A 19198-nucleotide genomic window follows, 5' to 3' on the forward strand; every position below is an offset into this window, starting at 1 on the left:
AATCTATATGCCACACATATAGCTTGCCTGGCTTTTGCAAAGATGAATCTGAAAAAAGTAAATAAGTTAGTTGGAGCAACTCAAATGATTAAGTGATAGCATCTGAGTATTTCATATGTTTCAAGGAACACTTATTCTTTCACTTCTTTGAGTAGAGTCCAGTAACTTTCTGTTTCATTGAAAATTTAGAATTTTTATGCAGCTTAATAAAATCTTTGAGAAAAAAGTGACTCACTGTTTCCCTCTAGGAGATGTATTAAAACCAAGGTACAAAAATCTGAATATAGGTAAACAAAAAATAGACCAGACAGCACAATGAGTAAAATTTCTCTCTGAATCAATTCAATTTCACACTGTATTAAAATGATCAGCTCTTTCTCTCATTGTATGCCAGTAGTAAAAGTAAACACTCTTTGAAGAAAGTAGCATCGCTCAGAACTTTCAATTATTTCTTTAATTTCTCATGAAACATCTTTCAAAAATTATCAAACATATAAAGGCTAATCATTAACTAAAAATCTAGAGGGAAAATAAAAGCAGAAAATAATAACTAATCTATAGGAAACCTTGATATGGTTGTATCAGACAAAAATTCAGCACAGAACTTGATATTATAATAATCTAATAAAAATTCCTGAAAATAGATAATGCAATAAATGTAATTAAGAATACAAAAGATGGGCTTAAAAGAATAGACACAGTTTAAGAGAGAATAAACAATTTGGAAGAGAGGGCAAAAGACAATATCCCAGACTGAAGCAAGGAAATACTAAAGGATAGAAAATACGATAAAAATGTAAAAGATATGCAGAACATGGCTAAATTGTCTAACATATATGTAATTTGAAGTTATAGAAGGAGAAGAGAAAAAGTATGGAGGCAGAACTCATTTTTCTGCAGTAATTGAAGAAATATTGGTTTAGAGTTTTCCAACTGGATAGAAAAATTTGCAGCAGACACTCATAAAGCTTTGTGAATTCCAAGCAGAATTAATAAACAAACCAAAACAAAACCACCTAAAAACAGGTACTCCATAGGAAACCACTGAAAACCTAAGCTAAAGAGACAATCTTTAAAATAGCCTGAATAAAACACGATTACTTTCAACAGGGATACAGATGAAAAACAAACCAAGAAACAGGAAGACTTGGAATTGAAGGAAAATGGGATCTAGACTTGAAGGTTGTTGCTGAAGAGATGATATCAGCTGTGCCCCTGCTCGAGAAATTAACTTGCCCAGATTAGGAAATAAAGACAGAATGTTGAAAGTTCCCTTGCAGTTGTCTTCCAAAGGTCACAAATGACAATAGGAGATGCCCCAATACAATTGGGCTTTCTTATTTCAGTGGGAACATAACAAGGTCCTTGGTAGAGGCCAAATAAATGGTGATGCATATCCAGCGGAGACATAGGAGAAGCAATATTGACCACAATGAAAAGAAACATCTGAATGCTTTAAGGCTCAAATATTTTACAAGGTCATCTGCTGACATGTGACAGTGAATAAAGCTGTGATATTTTGAAACACAGATGAAAGGTTTTTAGGCTAATCAATACTGTCTTCAATTTTAAAACACATTTCTCTCCATTACAAATGAGGTGAGAAATACTGTACAAGTGGCAAGTCAAAAAATATGGCACAATTCCCTTGGCAGCTGCCCATTTCCTTGACTCCATTACTATGCACTTCATGAAGGCCTGTCAATGCTGCCAGCTGAATGAGGGTCAGGGGTTGGGGGAAAACAGGTGTTGCTCAGAGCATTTTATTTGACAGTAGTGAGCATGGAGGTCACTGACCCAGTGGAAGGAAAATAGGCCCAACAACAGTGGCAAGCTGTACCGTGTGACATTCTTTGCCCTCTTTTTTACATTCATTTCCTTTTTGATTCATAGAGAATCTTTTCTTTTTCAACAACATAGGGAATACCCTTTGTTTCTGGGCCCTAGAAGGACTCAAGTCTAAAGATACCTGTGGAGTTTTGAAATTGCAAGGCAGGATGAAAAGTTATTTTGGGCCAGTGTTTGGGTGATTGGGTGATAAATTCTGACTTCTGACAAGAGTTTTAAATAAAATAAAGCATAGAGAAGAATTAGACAATGACAGGTGGGGTCTTTTTTGGTTTAATATGCTTTAACTTTAATTTTCCTACATATATGAAGTGGATGCAATGTTTTATTCATTTGACTTTTTATTTTTCTCTTTTTACTTTCTTCTGATTTCTGTTTCTCTATTTCTCTTCTCTCTCACAATCTTTCACACTCTGGCTTGCTTATACACATACACACACACGAGCACATTTCCTTCTTTAAATAAAGGAGAAGGTTTTATACAATATTTTGAGATTTTTATTTCAAGAGTATTATTAAGGGATGAAAGTTGGGCATATTTTGAAATATTCTTTGAAAGATACCTATAAGTCATCTTTCTACTTGACGCTTACCACATGATGTTAAATATTCTTGTTTTTTTTCTTTTTACTGTTTTTTAAAATTCATTTAAAAGTAGCAATCCTCTAGAAAGATGCCATCAGGTGTCATTAAGTGACATTGAATAATTTTGCAAAATTGCATAAAAATACATATTTCACCAGTTACTCCTAATAATATTTTATAGCTTAGGTAGTATGCTGCTTTCTAATACTCTAGAGTATTTATGAAAATAGCTGGGAATTAAGGTACTAAGTATTGAGTTTAAAACCACTACAGAATATTATGTTACTTGAGTAATACCAGCATGAATGAAAAAAAAAAAGGTTGAAGAGTGTATCAAAATGCAAATGGTAGTTAGAGACATATCGTGATGTACTGTGATGGAATGATAATGTTATGAATATCTGTTGCTATATTCCAGCAATTAAAAGAATCTGTTTTTTGTAAATGGGATAGACACATTAAATCAACATCTGTCAGATTCAGACTTAAACAGCTAAGGGAAAAACCAAAGGCAATGATGGCAGGGGTTTTATATTTATAAGGAAATACTATATGGATCAATTTTTAAGATTTGCTTCTTTTGATAAAATGAAAAATACCAATTGTTTCCATAAAATAAGCTTTGCTTTTACATTTGACATTTAGTTTGTCCATGTTTCTTTGTTTTGCTTTTCAGACTCAACTTTTCTACATAATTAAGAATTTACAGCTTAAGCACTGCCAAAAACCACATCTGAACTGAAATCAATTATCTGTGTTTGGTAAGTCTGGCAGAAAACATTTGATAAACATTTTTATTTGCAATAAACTCTAATGTTCATGCTTTATCTTTGATCTTATTGAATACTCTTAAGAAAATTTCTAAGCATCACTTCAGGTTATTTTGCCCAAATTGCCTTAAATGTTGGCAAGGTGTGGGACCTCTTTTACTGTTATATTTAATCTGCTGTACCTAAAGCCAAAAAGTCTACTATCCTGCCATTCTTAAAAAAAACAAAACAAAACAAAAAGAATAAAAATACATGCCTTTATATTATCCATTTGAATCTGGTAGTTCAACTTTTCATCAAAGTCAAGCTCATGGTAAAATCCTTCCAGTTGGGGGAGCCTGGGTAGCTCAGTGGTTTAGTGTGGCCTTCAGCCCAGGGCATGATCCTGGACACCCAGGATCGAGTCCCATGTCGGGCTTCCTGCATGGAGCCTGCTTCTCCCTCTGTGTCTCTGCGCCTCTCTCTCTCTCTCTCTATGTCTCTCATGAATAAATAAATAAAATATTTTTTAAAAAATCCTTCCAGTTGATCATATTAAAAAATTAAACCTTACTTGTCTTAGTCTGTTTGGGGAACTATAACAGAACACCATTGACTGGGTAAAATATAAACAACAGAAATGTATTTCCTACAGTTCTAGAGGCTGAGAATTCCAAGATCAAGGAGCTGATAGATTCGATGTCTGGTGAGGGCCCAGTTTCTTTTTTGTAGACAGTTATCTTTTTGCTCTGCCCTTACATGGAAGAAGGGGCAAGAGAGCTCTCTGAGGTATCTTTTATGAAACCACAAATCCCATTCATGAGAGCTTCTCCCTTATGATCTAATCACCTCCAAAAGGCCTCCTTTCAAATCCCACCATAATGGGGACTGGTTTCAACATATAAATTTTGGAGGACACAAATGTTCACCCTATAGTATCACTTTACATTGCCAATTCTTTCATTACTTTATCTTATGAAGATTAGTAATTTAGATGCCTAGGATGTACTTCAATGGTTCATCCCATCTTTGAGAGTCAGAAGTTCCTAAGCATTCCCTTACTATACTTGGCCCTAGGCCTCAGTTTTCCCTTTGGCATTTTCTCTTAACATTTTTTTTTCTAAAACTTGGATAATATGTACACAAAAGGGGACTGCAAGTTTCATCTTTGATAATACGGCCACAAAATATAAAATTCATCAGTTTATTATTGTCATTGGTTAAATCATGTACAAAAATAATGACAAATACTGAACAGTACAGAAGCATTTAGAGTGATTGTGGAAATATTAAGCCAAGAAATCAGGATATAGAAACAAAGTATAAGGAAACAAAAGGTTGACAAAGAGAAAAGACAATAAAATGTAAAAAAATTAATATTGGCTGCTAAGCCACTCAATGTATATTTACTGAACAGCTACTATTTTCTAGATACAGATGTATTTCCAGATTTTCAACTAATCACTTTGCATTGACAACTTTTATGATGTTAAATATTTTTCTGATATCAAAGAATGGCTGTTTATTGTAGAAAAATTCTAATATAGGAAAATATCTAAAAATAGAAATGAATACCTCTTTTTAAAAAGATTTTATTTAATTATTTGAGAGAGAGAAAGAGGGACAGAGTGCACAAGCAGGGGTAGTGTCAGAGGGAGAGGGAAAGCAGGCTCTCTGCTGAGCAGGGCTCTATTCCAGGACCTCAGGATCATGGCCTGAGTTGAAGGCAGATGCTTAATCACCTGAGCCACCCAAGAACCCCTAAAAACTCTTTAAGGACATCTTTAAGTTAAAGTATTGCTAACATTTAGCATATCATCTTTTTTTCTGTGTATATACTATTTTTATTGTATTGCAAATCTTCTAAATATTGTTCATATATTCTGATTTCTTAAAGTTAGCTTTATTTTCTTTTTTCCCATTATATTAAAATCTAAAATATCTTAAGTGTTTCTATATATTTCAACAATTTTATGTGCCAAAATATATTTAATTCTTCCTTTACTCTTGGGCATTTAGGTTGTTTACAGTGTTTTGTTGCTTTAGATGATGTTACAATCAATATTCTCATTCATAAAGTTTTGGGTTTTTTTTCATCAGATACATCCTCAAAATGAATCCCCAAAATGTAACTATGAGTATAAAACTTATATCCAGCAGAATTATTTCAATTTAAATGTCCACCAGTACTTTGAGATTCCCTCTTGCCCCACTAGGTATAATACTAAAATAAAATAAATAAATAAATAAAAGTAGTTACCAGAAAATTTTTTACTGACATAATGGATGAGTAAGAGCATTTTGTTTTAATTTACATTTATTTAATTGCAAAAGTGATTAAATATTTTTAGATGAGTATTAAGCATTTGTATTCTTTCTCATATAATAATAGCTCCATTGAGCTATTAGTTTTTTTCTTATTGATCGGTTAGAATTTATATATTGATATTATAAATCTCTTCTTATAAGTTTTTCCAAGTATCATTTCTTTGCCTGTTCATTTTTTTGTATATATTTGACATACTTAATTTTGACCAAACTCAAACCTTTGGAATTTCTGTCATGATTTTTTTTTAATTGCATTTATGTTTGGCATCTGACCTCATCTAGAGAACCAAAAGATAAACTGATAGAATTTTCCTCTAGTTATTATTTTATCATTTAACACCTTAATCCTTGTGGAATAATTTTGGATTATGATATGAAGTATGAGAGCTGATTAATATATCTATTCCCACTTGTGAACTTTGCAAGTGAAATTTTGGATCATTTGCCATTTTACTATAAAAAAAAGGAAAATAAGTCTATTAAGATAAATAGTATGTCAATATTAAGAAATGTCTCTTTCAGATATCAGATTTCATTAACTATCTAAATTAATGTTAAGAAAGAATTGATATACTTAAACTTTTATATATAAAAGCAATATATCTCTATTCAAATAATATTGTAAAAATCACAGTAATATAAAATGTTAAAACTATAATATAGAAATAAACTATATTTTGTATGATATACTAATGTGATATTGCATTTATGCTACTATATAGTATAAACAAAAACACATATTTTATATTACTATATATGTAATATAGAGCTGAAAATTTAGTAATAAAACAATTATTTATTAAGTGATCTCACATTTTGGTTTAAATTGTTTATTAGTGTTTTATTATTTTGTTGACATTGCAATATTTTACATAAATTTTATAACTGATTAATTACTAAAGGTATTAAGAGAGAGATTGAAGAGGAAAATAGTACCATGTTAAAAGCTTAAAGTATTAATTCAAATGTGCCCAGTTTTTGAATTCTGACTTTAGAAAAATATGTATTCCAGCTGAAATTATATGCCATCCCAAAATTCTATTATCCTATCCACATGTGAGGGTGGGAGAAAGATACTTGAAGATATGCAAGATATGCAAAAATAACACTAATATACACATCTACTGCTTCTATGGAAATCACTTACAAACTCTAAATAAGATGGAGCACCTGAGTGGCTCCGTTGATTGAGCATCTGATTCTTGATTTCAGCTCGGGTTATGATCTCAGTCTCGTGAGAGCAAGCCCCACATTGGGCTCTGCCTGTCTGTTTGTCCCTCTCCGTTTCCCTCTGTCCCTGCCCCTGCTGATCCACACTCTCTCTCTTTCTCTTAATTAATTAACAGAGAAATCTCAAAAAGGAGGTGACAAAGAGGGGAAACACTGAGACCAATAAAACTCTATCTACTGTCTTATCCAAATGACAAATTGACTCTCTTGGAATATATCATATAAACACTAAATTAAAACCCTTGAAAAAAGACATATATTCTGTGAAGGAAATTTTAGTAACAATATCAAATTTAAAATGTGTAACTATCTCAACAAAACACAGAAAATAGGGTTGGAGGCAAGAATAAGCTGAAGAAGGAAGTAAGGAAGTAAAATTTTCCCAAACGTGTCCTCTTTGTGCAGAAGGGAAAAGGAGGGAGAAGTGGGAGAAACAGATTTTATTCCTCTGAGATAATCTTATTGCAGGGAAGGATAAGTTTGGATAAAAGAAACTAAAGCATTTTTATGTACATAAGAGTGCATCTGACTGGGAAAAATATATCTTCCTTTCTAATCATGATACAGAAATATGTGCCTGATTATATAAATAGGAAAAGAGAGTAATATCAATAACATGATAAATTGTAACATTACTTTCAAATTTACAAGGAATAAATTGAATGAAAACATTATGATCAAATGAGAAAAAAATAAAATTTAACACATAAGAAATATATAATTAAGGTCAAAGCAACAAAGTCAAATTTATAAAACACTAAATATAAATGAACTGAATTTTCTCACTAGAGGACAGAGACTGTTAGGTTGAGTTCAATGCACAAACAAATATAAGACACATAATAAGGTAATGCATTAAATACAATTTAAAGAAAGGATGGGAAAGAAACACTAAGGAAAGTAAAGATGGTAAAATGTCAGTGATCATATCAGACATATCACAACCAGTGTTAAAAATCTGAAAATGAGAAAGACACTAAGTAATGATAGCATACACCATTTATAAAGAAGATAAGTCATGCTCTTGTATTTGACAAGGCACAAAGTAGCTGAATCTGTTTGTAAAAGGATATTTCAATTATCCTCTACTAGGTTTGGAGAGAGGAAAAATATTCTCATAAAAATAAATTGAATTTTAAAATAAATGACATTGCATATTAGCTACAAATATGAGTTTATATCTCTTAAAAAGGGAAGATATTTATTTTGGATGTTCTGAAGAATTTGCAAAAATCTGCCCATACTTGGCCACAAGAAAAACTTAAAAATTTTAAAACAAAAGAATTTTTACAGGCTTCACTCATTGATTATTACCAAGTAAATAAATAAAGCATAATAAAAAATTGTAAAAGGTTATCCATTTTGTGGAAAATATATAATTATTGGATCAAGCCAGAAAAAAAATGGAAATTATGATATCTCTAGAAAACCAAAAAGAAAAAAAAGCACAACAAAATTGTAAGGGCATAGCCAAAGTCCTACCCAGAGAAAAATTCACTATTAATGTCTTAATAAATAAGAAAGAAAAATATATAAATTATTTTATGAATTTAGAAAACATAAAACAGTATGAAATAAGTAGAAATACTTCATACTAAAAATAAAAATTGAAGTGAATTGGGGTGCCTGGGTGGCTCAGTCAGTTAAATGGCCAACTCTTGAGTTCAGCTCAGGTCATGATCTTAGGGTCCTGGGATTGAGCCTTGTGTGCTCAGTGGAGAGTCAGCTTCAGGATTCTCTCTCCCTATGCCTTTCCCCCCACTGCTTTGCTCTCTTTCTCTCTCTCAAATACACAAACCTTTAAAAAATAAAAAAATAATAAAAATAGAAATTAATAAAGTAGAATATAGAAAACAGTAAAATTTAAAATCAAGACTGTTTAACATCTACAATATACAGATGGTTCCTGACTTAGAATAGTTTGACTTATATTTTTCAACTTTAGCATGGCGAGAAAGCAATAGGCATTTAGTGGAAACTACACTTCAAAATTTGAATTTGGATCATTTCCAGGACTAGCGATATGTGATGCTGGGCAGCAGCAGTGAGCCACAACTCCCAGTCAGCCACATGATCATAAGGGTAAACAAATGATACATTTAACATAACTGTAGCCATACAGTCATTCTGTTTTTCACATTTAGTATAGTATTCAATATATTACATGATATATCCAACACTTTATTATAGAATAGGCTTTGTGTCAGAGAATTTTGCTCAACTGCAGGCTGATGTAAGCGTTCTGAGCATATTTAAGGTAGGCTAGGCTCAGCTATGATGTTCTGTGCATTAGATGAATTAAATACATTTTCAATTTATAATGGGCTTATCAAGATATAACCCCACTGTAAGTCAAGGGAGACCTAATGGGAGACACCTCATGAGATTTGGTAAGAATAAAAGTGAGTAAAAGGAAAAAAGAAAAAATGAAAAAGAAGAAATAACTACATATATAGCATAGATATAAAATCAGGAGATAATGCCAGGTATAGCTCCATGAAAACACATGACAGAAAGGATGACTAATATCCCTGAAAATAGAAATTTCCAAGAAAGTACTCAAGACCACTGGAGAAGAGTTTAGAAAGGTAATTAAAGATTTACCTTTGGAAACTATAACAAGTACTTTCATTTCTAATAACATCATGGACTATATACTATGAAAAATATTTGCACTTTGAAACAAACAAACAAAAAATATCTTCTTTTAAAAGACACTCTAAATAAAATAGAAACCAAAACATAGACTTGGGATAACAATATGCAATACATATATCTGTTAAAGACATGAATCTCAAATATGTAAAGTGCACTTAAAATCAATAATAAGAAGATAATCCCTTAAAATGAAAGGATTTTACCTTTAAGATGATTTTTAATAATGTGAGCAAATCATTCACAAAATAGGATATATAAGCTACTGAGAATACATAAATTTGATTAACATTTTTTACCATGAGGAAAATGCAAATTATAGCTCAATGGGACATTTCTTCATCCTCATTAGAACAGCAAGAAATTAAGACTAACAATTCAATTATTAGCAAAGTTTCAGAGCAATAGGTATAGGTATTTTCCTAAATTGCTCCTGAGACTATAAAATGGTAGAACTACCTAGGAAAGCTATTTGACAATTCGAATCCTATATATTTACCCAAGTGAATTAGAAACATATGTTTATAAAAAGATTATACAAGGATATACATAGCAGCTTTATTCATGATGTCTAAAACCTAAAATCGACAAAATGGCCCAGTATGTGTGAATTTGTAAACAAACTGATATAATCACAGTGGATTACTACTCAGCAGTATAAAAGCAACAAATTACTGAAACTTCCAAAAATATAGATGAATCTCAACTTTTTAAATTATTATTATTTGCTGAGAAGGAGCTACATAAAATACAAGACATAGAGTACTTTTTGTATGATTTCATTTATATGAAGATCAGGAACATACAAGATTAGTTGATGGTGATAAAAATCAGAACAATGAGTATCACTGAAAAGAATAATAACAGAACATTCTAAGGAAATGGTAATGTTCTATAAGTTTGTTGAGGTTGTGGTTACATGGATATATACATTTGTCAACCAGGACAAAAATAGTAAAATAATATTCATCAGATTATCTGTAAAAGCAAAATCAATATTATCATTCATGAAAAAATTTAGAAATATGCTAAATATCCATCAGTAAATGATTAAATAATGACTAAAGAAATTGTAATATAATACTACAGTGCAATACTGTAATTCAGTAAAAAATTAAAGAATTACAGATGAATGATTTTCAGAAAGAAATGACTGAAAATTCTTGGCTGAAGAAAAATTCATGTCGTATTATTCCTGTTGAGGAATAATTGACTCCATGCCAAATTAAGCAATATATCCTAAACATAAATATGAACATCATATAGCTATGAAGAAGAACCATAAAATAATAAATCCAAAACTTGTATTTCCAACCTCTCAGTTGGAAGAGGTTATGCATGTATATGAACACAGGGGTTTTCAAATGTTTTGGAAAACTTCATTTTTTTTTTGGCCTGGTGATTGGTCCATTGCTATTTATATTCTTTTATATCTGTGAAATACTTAACAATTTATAAAATGGGGTGAAGTCAGCAGAAAAGATTTTTTTATGTCTGAATTTTATTCAAACCCAAGGAATGCAATTCCATTATGATTAAAATTGTTACAAAATTTATTTTATTATTTTATTTTATTTATTTACTCATGAGACATGAGAGAGAGAGAGGCACAGGCACAGGCAGAGGGAGAAGCAGGCTCCATGCAGGGAGCCTGACGTGGGACTCAGTCCCAGGACTCTAGGACCACACCTGGGCCAAAGCAGGCACTAAACCGCTGAACCACCCAGGGATCCCCTTTTACAAAATTTAAAAAGCAACCGAAACCTACCCAAAACCTGATAAGAGAAGCATGAATTAGAGAACTATGAACTATCTCATTTGTCTTGAGTTAATACAGTAAAAATGTTAATTCTTCAAATATTGATTATTAAATTAATGAATTTTTTATTGGAATCAACACAGAACTCTGATGGGAATAAAATGATTTAAACTGTATATGGAAGATTAAATAAATAGGAGTCAAAATAGGAGAACTATTTAATAAATTAGACTACTAGAATACAACATATACAGAATAAATTCTAAATGGTTTTAGAAAGATTCTACACAGATATTTTAGACATTACATATTCAGCCTGGGTTTCTGTGAGAAGCCTTTTTTAAACAAGAATGGAAATCCAGTTGCCAGAAAAGAATAAATAGGCATGATTAATAATGTAAAAATGGAAACTTTGTATAGCAAAAGATCACACTTTCTCAAAACTTAGGAGACAATACAAAGATAGAGTAAAAGAATTGAGTATCTCTTATATTGTTTCTAACCCTGCTCTCTAGTCTATTATACATTGAATGGATTATTTAATTAGTATAATTAGATGAGTGCTTTAAATTCAAATGAAGTCATAACTCATTTAATTTAGTCAACAAATATGTTTTGGACACCTATTTTGTTCCAGCCCTGTTTTATAGATGCTAGAGAAACAGCAGTGAATAAAACCAAAGAAAAAACCTACCCACATGGAGCTCACATTATAAATAAGTAAAATATATAAAAAACAAATAATAAGTGAATTGTATATTAAAGAAAATAATATGTAAATATGTAGTACGTTAGTGATAAAAGCAGTGGAGAAAAACTAGAGTAGTGACGTAGGGAGCATGTTGTGTGTGTGTGTGTGTGTATGCATAATTTTGGGGTATCCAGGGAATTGTTCACTAAAGGAGAAAGGTGATTAATGACCTGAAAAGGAAGAAAACAAGTCATGTAAGTATTCAAGTTAAGACTATCAGTGGCAGAGGGAAGAGCAAATTCAAAAACAGTGAATTGGGAACATGCTATGTTTGTTGCAGGAGCCACAATGAGGCCAAGGTGGTTAGAACATAATGAGCTGGGCTGGGGACAGTAGAAAAGAAAGGATAGATGATATAGACAGAGATAACAGATCAAGACTATCCACAGTAATAGGAGAAAAGGCAAAATATGTAGTCACAAAAAGCAGATTGCCAGAATTAAGAAGAAATCTCAATAAGCCTGTGGAAATTCTCTTGCATAGGTTTATGTTTTCTCAGTGAAATAGGAAGTAGAGTGGTTGCTGAGAATGAACATGAGGAAGTAAATACTGGAGAATTGGAGGAGGAGGCGGTATGAGTAAGTCATCATTCTAGGTGATGGAGAGAGTGAATGGAACTATAGTACCATTGAGCACTCAAAACACAATTGAAGTTTGTGATTAGAGATAGTTCAGAAAGCATTCTGTGTGTGTGTGTGTGTGTGTGTGTGTGTGTGTGTGTTCTCCAGCTATACTCGTACAAATGTACATGCCAGAAAAGACAGAGTTGGATTTAAACAGTTGTTTTGCCATTTGGATTTGGTACAATGCATTGAAAAAGGAACAGGGGAGTTGGAAGTGTATGTGAGGGAGTAAATCTAACTGAGGAAGTTAGCTGTGTAAACGGGAAAGTGGGGACGTAAGGGTGATGAGGACCATAAAAATCTGGTAGTGTCAATAGTTTATAGATCCTCGGGGGTCAAGGGTTGTTGAAAATGGGATTTAAGAGAGTGAGTTGAAAACATTTGGTGTGGACATTATGGATTGACAAAATTGGCATGGGGTTATAGAAGAAAACAACTATATTTCTCACAATGTTTAAAGATAAAAAATAACATCTATTTGAGATTCATGAAAGTTCCAATTCAGTCATTCGTTTTGGACACAGGTTTGAAGAGACAATTTGTACATTAAGTTGTACTATTTGATATTGAGCTCCTCAAAAAAAAAAAAAAAAAAAAAAAAACCTTGCTAAATGTATGATTAATCTTTCATAGCTGTTTTTCATGTTTTTTCTAAAGCATTTTGGAAGCCATTGGTATTGGTATTATTTCTTGAGAATGATATCATTTTATCACTCTTAAATAATTTAAGGTTATTTTATGTCTTAAAAATACTCCTTTCAAAGCTCAATATACATATAATCTATGTGTTTGTCTATGTCTATGCACATGTCTTACTATGTGTGTGTGTTTTTATGATTGATAATCTCTTCTTAACACTGATTCTCAAAGTTCATATACTGAAGAATTTTTAAAAATACGTGTTCCCATAAAATAACCTTTCCCATTTACTTTCATCTACTTACCTTGGTCATTTTTCTGCAATGTTCACTTTCCATTCCTCATAAATCTTTTGCAAGGTTTCAATACCAGGACTTTGGCCCTAATCCAACACTTAGTTTTGGCTGTTGAAGACAACAGGTAGGGAACTGTTTTAGGGAATTTTAATATGAAATCACTTTGCTAAGTTGTAAATGTTTGCAGAAATATAGATTTCTGTAAGCATAAGTTTTAAGCATAAAGTTTTAATTTGAATTAAACTCCTATTTCCTCTATGCACATAACCTCTAAAAAATCTCTTTAGAATTTTAAAATTCTGAAGGGAGGAGGGAACTCAGATCACTTGGTTTAGGATTTTGCATAATCTATGCAAGATGATAATAAATGTTCCATTTGTTGTGTACTCTATTTTCTTACAAGACAGTCATGAAATATATTAGCATATTAAAAATTCTGGGAAGTCCTGTAGCAAAGAAATCTGACCAAATTCAATGCAGCTTTTCTCAAACATAGTTGATATCAAAATTACTACCTGTCTTTGTTTTTTGCTGAACTCCTATTGACATCTCTTCGAACAAATACTTCTCAGAACAGTTTAAGAAATGTTGTTCTCTCAATAGATGAATAAACAGAGACATAGTATATCGATAGATTTTTCTAAAGTTGTATGACTATTTATTAGCAGAAAGGATTAATTTGGACTTCCAATTAAGTGCTTCTTTCTTCTGGTACTTTCTTACCCCAGTACTCTACTGAGTCATATCAAGGCAAAAGGAAAAATCTGTAACATTAATCTTGTCATTATTTAAAATGCTGACATTTTAGGTTTTTATTTATTTGCATAATTTTAAAAAATACTGAATAAAATGTATGTATCTTGATTACTGAGTTTTTTATTGTCTTTTATATTTTGTGCTTGAGTGCCCCCTGTACCTAGGCTAGTTCTGGGTTGGATTATCTCAACAAAATTATATGTATCTCCAGTCTTGCAACATCCAAAATATATTCCAAATTATTTAAAAGTTTGATGGAGGTGCCTGGGTGGCTCAGTCGGTTAGGCATCTGAGTCTTGATATCAGCTCAGGTCTTGATCTCAGGGTCATGGGCTCAAGCCACATGTTGGACTCCATGGCGAGCAAGGAGCCTACTTAAAAATTTTAAAAAAATTTTAAAAATTAATGAGGTCCCCACATCAAAACCCAATCTTCGGTTACTCTCATTCCTCACGTTTGTAGATAGAAACATACCTACTATTTTCTGCCCTTTTGTTCCTGAGAATAAGAGTATGCCTCCAATTTTTGGAATTTTATAGTGATTTTTTTTCAGGGAAATGCTTTTTTTTAAAGATTTTATTTATTTATTCATGAGAGACACAGAGAGAGAGAGAGAGAGAGAGAGAGAGAGAGGCAGAGACACAGGCAGAGGGAAAAGCAGGCTCCATGCAGGGAACCAGATGTGGGATTAGATCCAGGGTCTCCAGGATCATGCCCTGAGCTGCAGGCGGCGCTAAACCACTGTGCCACCGGGGCTGCCCCAATTTTTGGAATTTTATTATATAAATATCATGTAGATTTTTGCACATTTTCTGAAAATCTGAGATTTTAATTAACTGATAATTAAGAACCCAGGTCTTACACTAACCAGTTCATATATGCAATGGAATAAACTTGGGGCTGAGATTACATCTACTAGTTCCATGTAATAAAAATTCATATTCATCAGCTCAGTGAACTCAAATATAGCATGTTCTAAAGTGTGTTTCAGAGAAGGGCATGTTAATAGGTTTGGGGGAGGAGTGGGGCAAAATAATAAAATTAGTTGGATAGATAAAGGTCTGAATGAAACTAAAGAGAGTCGTTATTTCAGGACTTCTCAGAGCCTTTAATATGCTAATGTTCTTCAGGAATATGAAAAAAAGAAAAACTTTACAGAATGCAGTGTTTACTGAGCATGTCTGACTGTACATCTTTATATATATATGTCTGAATATATGTGAGCTTTTGCATAGAGCCTCTGTCATGGCACTATTGTTTCACAGATCGTGTTTGGAAAACACATCTCAAAGAAGCTAGTCAAGCTTAGATTTTGTTTTATAGGAAGTATTTTTCAGATGCTGTGTAATTCAGTGTTCAGTGGTTCCATTTTGTTCTCCAGTAGTAGTTCACTTATCCCAAAGACCAGCCAGGACTCTTGTTGTGCTGGAGAGAAATATTGAAAATTAACTGTTTTACTGAGTGACGATTTATGAAAATAGACCTGATTTCTCTGACCAATGCATCCAACATTTCACAGCTAAATGTTTTCCTAACTCTTGGGTAGCTGGTATGCACCTAATGGAAGAGTTCCCTATTTGGAACAGCTGATATGTTTCTCCTCATTGGCCCCGGTACTTCTGATCTGTTTGCTTCAAAAGAAATTGGGAAAATTGGGAAAATCTAAACCTTTACCCTTGTTACACCTCTATTGTTTTCCACGTACAATGCAATGCATCCTTTCTTATATATGGCCATCCCTGAGGTCTGGAAGACCTTTTATTTTGCTTCAGGGATCCTGACGAAAATAATTTCTTGCCCACCCCTCTCCAGAGCCAATTATTAATTGGAAAAAATTAATAGTGATCTGCTGAAAACCCAATATGAAGTCTAAACCTGGTGTTCCTGAGAGTGTGTTTGAGAATAATTTTATATTTTAGAGAAACTTTGGATAAATTCTGATAACCGTACTTTCAACTGCAGACAAAGATCCCAGACTGACCACAATGTAAAATCATCGCCTCTAACTGCCTTTCCTTTTCTTTTGTTTTAGGCGTGAACGCTTTGATAACATGTCAAGGTATGGTGAGGAAACATCGTCTTTCACTAGCAGCACAACCACTACCCATAACACACTTATGAACCTAAGTTAGTTTTCATCCCTAAACATCCCATCCGTAGTGCATTCACTGGCCGCACAGGTGGACCCTGCTTGGGTCAGAAAGGAATTTTCTCATCGTTAGCAGCACTACTTCCAGACTTTGAGTTTTTCAAAGTGAAATAGGGAATTGTTGTTTATAAAATATTATGATGGTACAGAGTCTGTAGCAACTGAAAACATTGCAGTGTTTGCTGCAAGGCATGAGGAGCCAGTGACACAGCTCATTTCCTCAGCCGAGCTCTCTTTGCCGCCTTGTACAACACTTATTTCAAAGCACGCCACAGCTTAGAACTGTCGTGATCCCCATTAATATAAAATCATTGACCCCTGCTCCTGCTGGTGCGACTAAATTACATTCTGCTGCTCAGCGGCAGCCGCACATGGGGCCAGTGCTTTTGCTCATGGCCAGGTGCCTTGATGCCAGCGCAGCCCCTCCTACGCCAGGGTTTGCCTTTAATGAGGATTAGGCACCTTCAAAGATCTAGGAGGACCCACTCCCAGGATGGAGGCCTTTCTAATGGCATCTGGGCTTATCGTAGGCAGTAATTTAGTATCTCAGAGGAGACTGAAGAGACATTCATTTCTCGCCTCTAAGAAATTGCAAGAATGTGTTTTTGTGATTGGCTTCCCCCCCTCCTCTCTCCACCAGCACAAATTCAAAAGCATTATGCCTGACAACACCATGTTTTAGTAAAACCCAGAAGGTGGGTGTGGTAAAACAATATCCCAAATGATGGCATAGCCCAGCTGAGGAAATGCCTCTTTTATATACTGTGTTACGTGATGTGCTACTGATGGGTCTAGACCCACTCCCAGATGCCCCACACTCATTTCATCTTTGTATTTCAGGTGGTGGGATTTGCTCACAAAAGGATTGATAGCCTGATCCAGGATCTGGTCTGTCTTCTCATTGTGTGCCTCAGCTCCTGACCCTCCTGGGTCTGCCCTTCCATGTGGTTCCTTTGCTTTCTGAGAATGAGGGGATCAGGGATTCTAAACCTTCCCACAGTGGGTGTGGAATTTGCAGGAATGTTCCCTGTGCTGCCACAAGCAATCACTCCTGCCTTGGCTGTTAAGGGACAAGGCTGCAGAGTTAGGTGACGAAGCGTAGGAAATAGCCATCGAACACTGCCAACATACTTGAGATAATCAAAGTCCTCCCTCACAAAACTCACAGAAAAATGAAACAAGTAATTAAAGATCACTCACACATGTGGTATTAAAATAAGTGTGATTATGTGAATGTATATACATATTTTCACACAATTATTTGCAGTGTGTTTAGATAAGTTCTTTATATAGCAAACTGTTACTCGTAAAAAGCTCAGAAATAGTTTAGCACCAGAATAAAAAATCTGGTGTTCGAAGTATTATTTGTGGAAAAATCGGATGTTTTTGTCTGGCGAGGGAAGGAAGCTATGTATTAGAGTAAAGCTGGTGAGTTTAATCCAGGAGAATCTGAACTCTGATGAATCAGTTGGTTTTCTCTCTGTTGTATTTGTAGTGAGACAAAATCATGAAAGTTTCTCAATCTCGTTTTTAGTTCTTAGGTATATTTTGGTAAGAAATGGTGCGTTCACTCAGTCAACCAACGTGCACACTGAAGCCAGTCGGCAGTATAAAATGGGACAAAATGTAATCAGCACTGTGCTGGTCACACTGACTGTATATGGAGACTTTGTCCGAATTTTCTACTCTGATTCCTATCAGAAGAAACAAATTAACTTTTATAGCCATAGGGAGTATCTGAAGAGAGTTCTCCCTAACTGCAGAGAGGTTATGGTCCACAGTATTTAATTACAAAATTTATAAATACTATTTGTTGATAAAAATCCGTTTAAAATAAAAGATGCACAAAAGCCAATAATAATAAGGAAACATGACATTTCGGAGGGTTGAATTTATCTCTGCGATACCTAAATACATGCAAAAAATATAAAGAAAAATAAATTGTGTTTCACTATACTTTGGAAAAGACTTGTTTTTGGTTTCTGAAATTATTTTTTTTCCCTGAGGTTTAATTGTATTTCGTGAAATTCAGTATCTGGATTAACAACTTGCTTCTGAAAGCTGATACCCAAACAGAGGGCTTTCTTTCCAGAAGGGTGTCCTAACCCCAGTCACACATCTGCTAATTTGGCCTTTCTCTTAATCTCAGAAGAACTTGCTGAACAGAAGTGAAACTATGCACGTGCTAATGGCTCACGCTCTGCAAACTCCCCTCTCTCCCAGAGAGTGTCTGGTGTGCAAAGCTGAGCTGGAACAAAGATACACTAATTATTCCCCATTAATTTGTCTGCTTGAATGGTCCTAAATACCAGAGTGATTAATTAGCGCGAGGCAGCCGGGGCAGGATGTCACACCCTTCTCTGCGTTTAAGTGTCGGCAAGGTTGTGCTCAAGTGTTGACAACAGCATATCTTTAATTTTCTCCAAGAAGAAAAGTTTAGTCAGTACAATTAATTTGAGCTTGGCTGGCTTGCAGGAATAAATGTAACATGTGGAATGATATTACTGCTGTATAGGCATTTTTTTTTTTTTTTTGCCTCCTTAGGGTACAGTAAAACTTTTTTGGCAACTTGATTATTGAATAGTGTATTTCTATAATTGTTTCAATTTGGCTTAATTACTTTTGTGCATTTTGCAGCAAAAAACATGGATCATAAAATAGTAAGAAATTATTATTCATAAAAGGCTGGGATGGCTATAGATGAATGCGTAGATAAGAATTAGAAACAGATAAAAATGGCATTAAATTTGGTATCCTTCTAACTATGCAATTTTCTCCCATGGATTGAAATGTACCTCAATGCTACCAAAAATAATCAGTGATCACTTAA

The 19198-nt window shown here is 33.5% G+C and overlaps 1 long non-coding RNA gene across 1 annotated transcript in view; it reads left to right on the top strand.

Moving 5' to 3' along the window:
- The window catches only part of LOC119874222, a 168744-nt gene extending 150279 nt beyond the window's left edge, over positions 1–18465 (top strand). The window contains exons 3-5 of the long non-coding RNA XR_005368050.1: positions 3110–3194; positions 16252–16278; positions 17209–18465. This is a non-coding gene — a long non-coding RNA (uncharacterized LOC119874222). The remainder of the gene's footprint in view (positions 1–3109; positions 3195–16251; positions 16279–17208) is intronic.
- The last annotated feature ends 733 nt before the right edge of the window (positions 18466–19198 follow it).

Source organism: Canis lupus, chromosome 12, assembly GCF_011100685.1.
Source record: "Canis lupus familiaris isolate Mischka breed German Shepherd chromosome 12, alternate assembly UU_Cfam_GSD_1.0, whole genome shotgun sequence".
Lineage (NCBI taxonomy): Eukaryota > Metazoa > Chordata > Mammalia > Carnivora > Canidae > Canis > Canis lupus.